At 40.0% G+C, this 10,442-nt stretch overlaps 1 protein-coding gene across 4 annotated transcripts in view; it reads right to left on the bottom strand.

Moving 5' to 3' along the window:
* The window catches only part of LOC122799918 (PDZ and LIM domain protein 7-like), a 1,210,551-nt gene that overhangs the window by 1,177,275 nt on the left and 22,834 nt on the right, over positions 1-10,442 (bottom strand). Inside the window, exon 1 of one of the 4 annotated variants that reach the window (XM_044069317.1) lies at positions 6,122-6,274. The exons of the other annotated variants lie outside the window; for them this stretch is intronic. The gene's annotated coding sequence lies outside the window, so the exon portion shown is untranslated. Of the gene's footprint in view, positions 1-6,121; positions 6,275-10,442 lie in introns of those variants that run through there. 4 annotated transcript variants of the gene reach the window in all.

Raw genomic sequence — 10,442 nt, 5'->3', positions numbered from 1 at the left:
AGCCGAGTTGGGTCAGATCCAGGGTTTGGAGGTCACCTATGTCTTTATTTATGAAGTCCATGATGATAGGTTCCATGGCCTTACAGAGTCAGATCTGTGGGTCTATAATTCCTTGGGTCTGTTGCTAAGCTATCTTTGTGAAGGGGAATAACTGTTGCTGTTCTCCATTCTGCAGGAATAAAGCTGTGGATAGGCTATGATTGAATAGGGTACTTAATGGCGATGTTAGTTCATGTTTTAGTTTGTAAGAAGACAGCCTGGGATGCCGTCTGCTCCCATAGATGCTGTGTTTTTTTGCCTTAGACAAGGCTTTAATGACATCCTCTTCAGATATGTAGGGTGGGGGAGGGGTGAAGACAAGGTTTGTGATGAGTTTGGAGGGGACAGGGGAGTGAAATTTTCACCAAATCTGTCTACTAGCAGGTTTGTTATCTCTGCAGGATAAGAGTGTGTGATACTATTAGTCACTAGTTTGTCACATGCTTGGGTACTACCTTACCTTTTAGGCTAGATATGAAGCTGTAAATGGCCTTATGGTTATCCTTGGATGTGACTGTTAGGTTCTTCTCAAAGTTACCCTTAGAGGATTTACATATCTTATTTGCCTGCTGAGGCTGAGGAGGGTGCTTTTCCATAGTTGGGGCTTCACCTTAGTTTTCTTAGACAACAATGTTTTGCATTTGTTGTAAAGTTTGTCGATGCTGGATGTCCACCAGGGTTGCTTGTTTTACCTGGGGCTCTGGCTTTGCATTCTCTCTGGAACAGCAGAGTCTATACACTTATATAAAAGTGATTGTACAGAGCTTCAGTGCAAGCTTTGGTGTAGTTACCACTTCCAGCTGGGGGTGGGGATTGGTATGCATTTATACCTGCCCCTAGAAGGGTATAGCTTACCTTGGTGAAGCTTTTTTAGTCTGACTTCACCTTTTGTGAGTTCTGGCGTTAGTGCCAGTTCAAAGGTGACTGATTTGTGGTCAGATTTAACTAATGAGGGTCTGACATTTTGTGCTGTTGCATCTGTTTGTCATGTTAGTGAGGACCTGATCTAGTATGTTTTTTGTTCTTGTCGGAGTTTGTTCCAGGGCATTTGAGTTAAAGTCAAGGAAATTTTGCGCATACGAGTTAGGGCTAGAATGGGTTTCCCAGTTGATGGTGGGAAAATTTAAATCTCCCATGACCAGAGTGTTTGGCAAAATTTGGATTGACTCTAGTTTTGTCAAGTATACCTCGTGCATCATGATTTATGGAGGGGGATCTATACAGTGGATATAAGTGTACAGACCCCTGTTAAAATGCCAGGTTTTTGCGATATAAAAAAATGAGACCACAATAAATTATTTCAAAACTTTTCCCACCTTTACTGTGACCTATAACCTGTACAATTTTGAAAAACAAACAAACCTGTCAGGGGAAAAAATATATAAAAAAAGTACAATAAGCTCATTGCATAAGTGTGCACACCCTTAAACTAATACTTTGTCGAAGCACCTTTTGATTTAAATTACAGCATTCAGTCTTCTTGGGTAGGAGTCTATCAGTATGGCACATCTTGACTTGACATTTGCCCACTCTTCCTTGCAAAAGCGCTCCAAATCTGTCAGATTGCGAGGACATCTCTTGTGCACAGCCCACTTCAGGTCACCCTACAGATTTTCTATTGGATTTAGGTCTGGGCTCTAGATGGCCTATTCTAAAACTTTAATTTTCTTTTGGTGAAGTCATTCTTTTGTTGATTTGGAAGTATGCTTGTGGTCATTGTCATGTTAAAAGGTGAAATTCCTCTTCTTCAGCTTTCTAGTAAATGCCGGAAGGTTTTAGGCCAAAAGTGACTGGTATTTTGAACTGTTCATAATTCCCTCCACCTTGAATAAAGCCACCATTCCAGCTGAAAAAAGCAACCCCAAAGCATAATACTGCTACCACCATGGTTCACCTTGGGGGTGGTGTTCTTTTGGTGATACGAAGTGTTATTTTTCTTTTAACCTACCTTTTGGAATTATGGCCAAAAGGTTTAACCTTGGTCTCATCAGACCACAACACATTTTCCCACATGCTTTTCGGAGACTAGATGTATTGTTTTGCCAATTTTAGCTGGGCCTGGATGTTTTTCTGTGCAAGAAAAGGCTTCTGTCTTTCAACCCTACCCCACAGTCCAGACCTTTGGAGAATACAGGAGATTGTTTTCACATGTACGCAACCAGTATTTGCCAGAAATTCCTGCAGCTCCTTCATTGTTGCTCTTGGTCTCTTGGCAGTCTCCCTGACCAGTTTCCATCTTGTCTTTTCATCAATTTTGGAGGGACGTCCAGTTCTTTGCAATATCACTGTTGTCTCATATTTTCTCCACTTTTTGATGACTGTCTTCACTGTGTTCCATGGTATATCCAACACTGTGGAATTTTTTTTTGTACCCTTCTCCTAACCGATACCTTTCAACAAGGAGATCCCTTTGATGTTTTGCAAGCTCTCTGCAAACCATGGCTTTTGCTGTAGCAGGCAACTGAGTAAATGTCATTGTCAGGAAAATCCTACTAGGATAGCTGAACTTTATTTGGGGTTAATCGGAGTCTCTTTAATTGATGGTAGGTGTGTACCAGAGAAGACTGAATGTTGTAATTAAAATCAAAAGGTGCTTCAACAAAGTATTAGTTTAAGGGTGTGCACACTTATGCAACCAGCTTATTGTATGTTTTTTATTTTTATATTTTTCCCCAACAGATTTGTTTGTTTTTCAACTGAATCGTACAGGTTATAGGTCACATTAAAGGTGGGAAAAGTTTTGAAATTATTTATTGTAATCTCATTTTTTTATATCACAAAAACCTGGCATTTTAACAGGGATGTGTACACTTTTATATCCACTGCAACTAGCTAGGACTTGAATGGGGGCCTTACCCACAGTAATCTGAACCTAGAGTAACTCCATGGAGTTGTCTAGTCTAACTAGTTGGGAGGTGAATTTATCTCTAATGTAGATAGAAACCCTGCCTCCTTTGGTTCTCACACATTCATCTTGGAGTCTGAAGGTGTGGAAGTCATTGTAACCTTGCAAGGCTGGAGTACTCTGAAGCCATAAACCACATTTCTTTGACTGCACAGACATGTACATCTTCTAGTGATAGAAGTGCTTCCAGTGTGTGCAGTTTTTGATTTAAGCTCCTAGCTTTTAGTAGCATAACCCTTATTTTGTTATAAATGGCAATTTTCACGTCTGCAATTTTGTTTTGAGGCCTTGCCAAAACAAGGCACTATGGGGGAGGCAAGAGCCTTTGCCAGCAGCCAAAAGCCTAGTGGTGCCAGGTGCAAACCATCTCTAGGCAAAGCAGTGAGGTTTGTCTACCATGTCATCCCAGGCTGACAGAAACTGGATCCCCTTTGAATGACACCAAAAAGTAAGCCAGTTATTGAAATAGATCATTTTTTTTGTTTATACTGTGTCATCATTCTAGTTGAGGGTAAATATGCTGCTCAAGGCTAGGGACATACCTGCCTGGGACACACTCCGAGCTCAGTCATATGCTAGGTACATACCTGCCTGGGACACATACTCGGAGCTCAATCATCTCTCTCTCTTCATATAGTCCAGTGAGGTACATCTCATGTTGTTCATTCCAACATGAACTATGAGAGTCATAATGGTATTTGTTGCCGAGAGACCCAAGTATATGTGTGATCTGATGAATCCTGGCACTGGACAGGCAGCTAACTGGGATTTCTCCTTATCTAATGTGGTGAGTGTGCCATCTGTGTGCCTCACTGTGGCATCTCCAGTGATAAGAAAATCTGACTTTTGACTGTTAAGCATTATGGGCTTTGTAGGCGAGATACTGGTGTTGCTACACATCTTGGGTGCTGTGGGAACTATGTTAGCAGTCTTATGTTATGGAGGTCTCTGGTGTTTCGGTAAATTTTTTGAGAGAACCTCCATGTATGTAGATTTGTGTGTTGGATGAGTGTGAAGTCTATGAGTAGTGGTGTGTGAGTTGACAACCTCTTCTGTGTTACTGTTTTGAGTGACAGAAAGCAGGGACGCAAGATTCTTGGTGTATATATACACCTCTCACACTCTGTACTAGCGTGAGTTATTAGTAGAGGGTTGGCAGCATCCATGAGCCAGTTGCTACACTCCCTCAGGAGACCCAAGTTGACCAGGCTGGCAGGAGAAACAGGGGTAGTCCAACTGTCCATAATGCCAGGTTTGAAGAAATTTTACCACAAATGGGGGTGCCTTCAGGACTGATCTAGGAGGTGCTCTGTAGATAGGCATTTCGGATAGGATTTTTGGCTCGTGGTTTAATAGGTCACAGCTCACTAGCAATGCTTCTTAGACCAGAAATGTACTAAAGATGAGGACTATACTAATGTACTATGGTTGTATATAATTCTAAGGGAAAAATTGTCGAAATTATCTGTCCGGCTATGGCACACAATTGTACGGCAGTGCACGATGCTGCATGATGAGCAAACAAGCAAAAACCCTCTTAAATACAGGGCTTATATACCAGCAGCTAAAAACCTAAAAAAAACAAAAAAAACAAACTCAAAAGAACCAAGGAGGATGCTTACTCTAAGCCCTAGACAAGCACCCTTCACCAGACAGATTCCAATCAGCACATGTATCTCACAGGGGTTGATAATTGCCCATTCCAATCAAAGATGGCTTGGAAAATGTGCTCAGAATACAACAGCCACTACAAACAGATACAGATGCAGCAAACCTGTATCTGGACTGTGCTACAGCTACTAGCTACGCTAATTTAGGTTGGGAAACACTAAAAAAATTTCAAAACAGTAGAATGCAAACAAATCAGCCATTTAAAACACCACTTGCTGGGAAAACAGAATAACGTTCTATTCAACTGAACAGTTTTGTATCCCCTCATCCAGAAGGAGATGAAGCAATGAATTTCCGATCATGGAACAAGTCAATGAATGGCAAGCAATCATATGACATAGCACCTTTCTAAAAAATGTCCACAACTCGCCTGTTCAGGATAATGGGTCTTCCCACTAGTGAAAGCGAAGGACAGAATAGTTCTAGGGTCTTGGGTAACCTGAGCGTCCGTTAAGGGACTTCCTGGAGAACTTTTAGTGGGCAGGATAGCTCATTTCCCACACTCTGAAATTTAAGCGAACATTTTTTTTCACACTTGCACCTCTGGTTTTCAGACATTTTTGAGTTAGCAAAGTAAAAAAGCATAAACTGGTTGATCACTGTTCAAATGCAAGTACTTCTGGAATGTACACTGAGCAGACAAAATACTTTTTTCCAACACTCAAGCAGATTCCTGTTAATGTCATTTGAGGGATGGTCAACACAAATGGTCTACTTTAGTAGCATAATAGTTCTAATCTGGGCTTTTAAAGATGAATAGCAGGCATCGTCCATAACAGGCTCTGGGAGGCATGACCCAGTAGTTCCACTTCTGCCAATCAGAAACGGTTAAGATAATAAAATGAACAAGAAACAGATGTCATTTCCAGAACAGACTTCGTGAGCCAAACATTTTTAGACACCGGGTCCTCATGGGAAGTACAAGCAGAGAAGATAAGAGTATGAATCTTCAGATATACATATATATCTGGGTAATTTCATAGTTGCTCAGGTTCTGAGGAACTGAGAAAAATTCCCACTACCAGATGACAATTGCCAAATATACAGCCAGATACAAAATTATGGAAGAAAATGTTGGTGGTGGCTCATCCTTATGCTGGCTGATAACATTGGTTTCTTCTGTACACAAGTACCTTCATGCTACCGCTTATCAAACTAAACAGACATCTGGTCCTGTGCACATTGTCTCTACCACATACTACAAATTTCTTAGCAGACTGCTTAGTATTGTTGAAATAAGACAAGCAAGACCCCACTCTCAGGATTTTATGTCGTTATGGCCTTAACATTCTGACAGGGACTACCTGTAGCACTGAAGAATATCTGAAAGCAGAACAGAGGTGATGGATAATTCCGGAGATTAAGCCTGCAATGATGAGGACGAAGTGGTCTTTAGCTCATCTTAGTAAAACTATAACGCACAATCAACCCACATTAACTTCTACATTGATTTTCCTGTAAAATTACCTGATCTACAGTGAACCACATCTAGACAACATACAATACCTCATCTCCTACGCTTTACCATCCAAGGAACCATCCAAGGAAAGGAATTAAGGTCACAAGCTAATGAGCTTCATCTTCTAGTCCTGGATTTGAGCTACTCAGTTTTCATTTGACTATGAAGACCAAGAAAGTCACTTAAATATATAGTGCTTCTTGGCTAGTGGATTACCTAGTTAATAAACAAAAAAAGAAAAAACAGTTTGTCATGCAGTCGCTTGCACTTTATGATGTTAAATCTGACTAAATACACAGCTCACTCCAAATCCTAAAACCTTGCTGAGACAACCCACATCCCTCAAATGGCACTCAAAACAATACATACTAGTGGTGTAGCATCCTGGCATTTGGTAACTCCCTCTTTCTCCCACAGCAGCCTTAGATTCTATCCATCAGTACTGTGTAACTGTTGATTAAATAACAGAAAATGGAGTCTCTAAACAGTGACATTTCATGCACACATAGCTGCTACCATCTGCAATGCATATGGGGTTGCCCACTTGTCTATGAGGCTGACAGCCATGCCAAGGAGGTAACTGTCCTCATGAATGTAGCTTTTGAATGACCTTCTCTCAAAGCATCTGGTGTAACTGAATAAAGAGTAAAGGTTCCTTGCAAAGCAATCTGCAATCAGCCACTGATGCTGCGCAGCATCTCGGGTATCTTCGTAACTGCAGTCAACACTGTTTAGGAACAGCTGGTTAGGATGCCAACCAAAACCCTTTCTTCTCCATCCTTCTCAGAATTTCCATAGGACATCCAAGATTGATATCCCAACCCGTAAATGCCCACTCATCTTGTCAGAGGCAACAAAGCTTAATAGAGTACTGCCTTCTCCATAAAGTTACTGCATCAGTCTTTGTGACTCATGACATACAATATATGCTCTTGTTTTCAAAGCAGGACCCAGAACACTAAAGGTTCAAATTCAGCAACCAGAACAAGTAATAACAAAATTGGAACCACCACGCTGTGAAATGTCAGTTAAGAGTGTCTTAATAAATAATTGGTACTTCACAGCGTGGTGGTTCGAATTTTGTTATTACTTTCTTCACTTGTTTTCCAAACTCAGTGAGGTATCTCAACATCATGTCCAAAGAAAGGAAGCAGAAGTGAAACACAGTATTCAACTGCGGCTATGGTTTTCAGGAGCTGGCTGTGTAAGTGGAACAGTCTCTATCCACTTCATAACTACTGACCCAGTGCAATACCCTTTAAAATGTTCTAAACTTCCCTGAGCAGCCAAGGTCTTGCTGACATCCAAACAGTACCATAACCAAGGTTTTGCGGACACCCCAATACCTCAACAGAACTTCATGTCATTACTGACAGAAATGGATCAAAATAGCACCAAGAACTCTGTGTGAACAGATTATCTGTACTGCCAGCAAAAAATCAGTGCTCTGAATTCCCATCAGGCTGCCCCTTGGTATGCTTTCTTTAACTCATTACAACAGAGTGAACCCTTAAGGTGTTTCTGCAGTTACCTTATACTGATGTGATGCTCAGGGTGTCATATTTACATTAATAATTCCAAAACTTACATACACAGCAAATTTCTGTGTCTTTATAGTTTTCTGAAAATATTTCAGGCCTGCATAAAGTAAAAGCACTGCTGGTGATTCCCTGCTAGGTTTTTCCCACCCATCCTCCCGTCCGTTGCAATGCTTTTTAAAACCTGGTGATTTTAAACTGCCCACCCTTACTGTAAAGTGATCTTAATAAGCACCTCCCTTTTTACACTGCTGTTGATATCTTGATTTACTTGCCTTTCCTTGTGACATTCAGGTACTCTCACGACCTACCTTAATATCATACCACCACTTATATCTGCAACAATATCCACAGACTTCGCTTATTCCTGCAGCAGGACACATATAGCCCATAACTCAGCTATTACACCTCCTAAACATGTGAAACATTTAAGTGCCTAGTCTCCACTTAATTTCTATATCTGCTTTGCACCCACTGCATGAAGTGTCCTATATACATTTTGCTAGCTAATAACTACTCATATGGAATGTTCTCTTGTATATACTCTATATTGCTTGTATAATATTTTTGATTTGACAATGATTAGTCATGTACTTTTTTTTATCACAAATTGGATAAGCTGCCAATAATATGTGCTAAATGTCTTTATTAATGTAAATTCTGTATTGCATATGAAATGCTTTATATGGGAAGCTTTTCTCCCCAGGACTCCACTGAAAATGGGCACTTCTTCTGGCCCAGCTGGACCATCTTGGTAAACAGATGCAAATAAATAAAACAAATCAATAAATAAATAAAATACCTGGGAGGAGAGAGAAATGTGTACTGTTTAAGTACCACCCAGTTCCAAAAAAAAAAAAATAACTGTTAAAACAGATAAATTAATTAGTTTTGTGAAAAATTAAAACAGCTCCCCAAAGTTGAATTCTTCTGATCTAGAAGTTTTGTTTCTTCTCTTTACGCCATCCTCAAAAGAATGACACATGTAAAGAAAACATGACTCATGTATTAACACCACCCATTCTTTGCTTAAACATGCTTCTGAAAGACAGTCCACATATCATTTGGCTTTTTGCAACATTTCACATGATCCCAACATCACCTTTGTCTCTTTTCAAGACTCCAAGTTAGGTAACCCAGTTTCAAAGCAGACAGTTGCAAACTTTACGTGGCAAATCCTTACCCTCTCCAGTGCTAATTCTACTGGAGCAGTGCCCTCATCTGCAGGCTCTTATAAGGGTATTGGCACTGGAACAATTTTTGAAGCAACTACTTGGTTCCTTGTGCATATTTTCACCAAACAGATCCAGAGCTGCCTTCACCAAGTTGGTACTCTATGGACTACTGAACAATTCTTTGATCGCTCTTTCATCCACCCATCACACCTCTTAAGCTTTAGAAATCACCCTACTGTTTTGAATAACGCATCAGTGGTTTAAGGAAAGACATAATACAGTTCCATAAGAGCTTACCATAGCAGTAGATGTCCTACTGATCACTATTGCAAGCTCCTTCCCTCTTTTCTGATTCTTATCCCTTTCTTCATTATGTACCAAGGGGTATCACAGTGCTTCTGTCTCTCCTCTCTTACCCGAACAGTTTATTTGGTCTAAAAAATACACTCAGGAGGCAATCATTGGAAACAAACTCCAACTTTTAGTGGTGCTTCTGGTACCTTGGCAAACAGCCATCAAGGAAGAACATAAGCCACCAACCATTCCCATTTTATATCAAACTGCTCCAATTAAAACAATCATCTCATCACCCAATAATCTACTACAATAACCTATTTAAACATCATATATACAATATTATAACTTACACATGTAAATTCGCATCCCATTCATACCTTGCTAGGGTTGGGGATTTTTTAGCTAGTTTGCTAAAAATGGAAAGCAGGTTCATTCTAAATTATAATACTTTAAAACCTAAAGATATGAATTTGGATGTGACTTTAAATGTGTAACTATGTTTTATAACATTGTATATGGAAAAATATTTTACCCTTTTTAAAGGTACGTTTGTTTAAGCAGGTTCTTGTAGTAGATTATTGGGTGATGACAGGATTGTTTAATTAGAGCAGTTTGACATAAAATGGGAATGGTTAGTGGCTTATGTTATTCCTTGAAGGCTGTTTGCCGAGGTACCAGAAGCACCATTCAAAGTTGGAGTTGGTTTCCAATGACTGCCTCATGAGTACATTTTTGGGATATTTCATGTTGCTGTGTGTTTGGATTCATTTTACATCAGTTTATTTGGTCTTTCAAGCTTCTTCAGGCTTACTGACTTAGAGAACATTTGAGGATTTACGCTCATACACCTGCTTATGTACCTTTGCACCCATGAGCTTAGGTCATATGGCTAAATGGAAGATTTGGGCTTTGGTACTCCAGCTGGACATCCAGGTTATTTGGCGAGATTAAAAATGTAAAATGCTTTACAATTTATGGTGCTTCTAAATAATCCAAAGAGTATTTCCTTAAACGACTGGAGCATCACAGGTAACTTCAGCAATGCTCACAATACACATAAAAACATGTTTCACATCCTGTATCAATCCTCTCAGAAGCTCATGATAAATTCATCAATACCCAGTAAAGTACACAAGAGTTTCCTGCACACTATAAAAGGCGGTACCAGTAGCAAAACAATCAAGTAAAACAGATTCATCACAAGATGGGCGTTTTGTTAAGTATACTTCTAACAGCACTGCTGGACATGGCCAAGATTTTTGGAATTGCATACCAGCTTCCGGAATCTAGCACTCCCTACCCAACCAGCGTATTGCATGTGTCTTGGTGCATGTTAAACGTTGGCAGGGGAGGAAAAA

This window comes from Protopterus annectens, chromosome 4.part0, assembly GCF_019279795.1.
Source record: "Protopterus annectens isolate FY-2018-M chromosome 4.part0, PAN1.0, whole genome shotgun sequence".
Lineage (NCBI taxonomy): Eukaryota > Metazoa > Chordata > Ceratodontiformes > Protopteridae > Protopterus > Protopterus annectens.
This window is presented reverse-complemented; position numbering and strand designations above follow the sequence as displayed.